The 1,190-nt window shown below is 41.9% G+C and overlaps 1 long non-coding RNA gene across 1 annotated transcript; it reads left to right on the top strand.

The window, feature by feature from the left end:
- The first annotated feature begins 8 nt into the window (after positions 1–8).
- LOC118159942 lies at positions 9–868 on the top strand. The gene is made up of 2 exons (XR_004747290.1): positions 9–180; positions 610–868. It is a non-coding gene; the product is annotated as an uncharacterized LOC118159942 (long non-coding RNA).
- The last annotated feature ends 322 nt before the right edge of the window (positions 869–1,190 follow it).

Below are 1,190 nucleotides of genomic sequence, written 5' to 3'. Positions count from 1 at the left end.
TGGTTTGTTTGATTTTTGGTTGGTTTGTTTTTGTGGGTGTTTTTAAGGCAACCTTAGGGCAAGCTAAAATGCAATGATTTTGTTTCTAGACTAGAAAAGAAATTTCCAAGCTTCATAGTCGTGACCGGATCCCTAAGGCACCGGCCATGTTGCTTGATGAGCTAGCTGAGAAATGCCTAGGTAAGACTGCAAGCAAACTGGATGAATGCTTGTGCCTAAGTTGTAAAGAATCTTAGCTTGTGCCAGGCAGTACCCAAGCTCTTGTGCCTTGCTGCACAAGTAGTCAGTGAATCAGCCGGCACGCCTTTGTAGCAATCAGCGTTAGATGCTTTCATGTGTTTCCTTTTTGTTGTCGTTGTTGTTGTTGTCTGCGAACATTGAATGGTTTGGGGGCATCTTCCTCAAGAGTCTAGCTTGGCTGAGGAGTCTGCTTGGGCTTCCTAAGCACAGGACATGAGGCGGTGAGCAACATAAGCAAACTTCCCAGCAGAGCGTTAGCACTTTGAATCCCCTGTGAAGCTGCTTAGTTTTTGCATTGCAAATTCTTGAAATGTTGGCTATTGTAAATGTGGGCCTTGACTAATGTAACATTTGATTTTTGTTTCTTAGGATACTGTGGTGCAGCTATAAAATCCTTCTGTTCTGAAGCTGCGCTGTGGATTTTTAAGCCGCTTTTTGAAAATTCAGTAGGGAATATTTTAGAAGCCGTGCAGAAGATATTTCCGCATGCAGATGGTGCGCTAAAGAAGGACCAACAGCAAGGTATAACCGTAGCATCCACTTCTTGAAAATTCTGCCAAAGCACAATCTTGTGGTTTGTGCAATCAAGATCCAGAAACCTTTCAGACATAATGAAGGTAGAATTTTATGATTTGCATGTGTGTGTGTCTGTATTTTGGGAATATCTGGAATATGATGCGTGAGTTTTATTCTGGATTCTAAACTGAAATGCCAAATGGAAGCTCTGAATGACTCAACACAGGGTGGAGGACTATGCGTTCTCTACTACCGCATCCTGTTTCTGACAGTAGCTAAGACAATTAGCGTTTGTAGAAGCTGACTCAAGGTTTGAAGTCTAAGGCACCACTTTTCCTTTAAAAATCAAAACTCAGCTATTGGAGGGGAAGAATTTTTAGGTTGGTGTTTTTAATTCCTTTCTGAAGAACGTTGGGCCCAGGATAGAAGTATAA

Source organism: Oxyura jamaicensis, unplaced genomic scaffold (genome assembly GCF_011077185.1).
Source record: "Oxyura jamaicensis isolate SHBP4307 breed ruddy duck unplaced genomic scaffold, BPBGC_Ojam_1.0 oxyUn_random_OJ72766, whole genome shotgun sequence".
In the NCBI taxonomy this organism is placed as follows: domain Eukaryota; kingdom Metazoa; phylum Chordata; class Aves; order Anseriformes; family Anatidae; genus Oxyura; species Oxyura jamaicensis.
The sequence above is the reverse complement of the archived record's forward strand: the minus strand, read 5'-3'. Positions and strand labels throughout refer to the sequence as shown.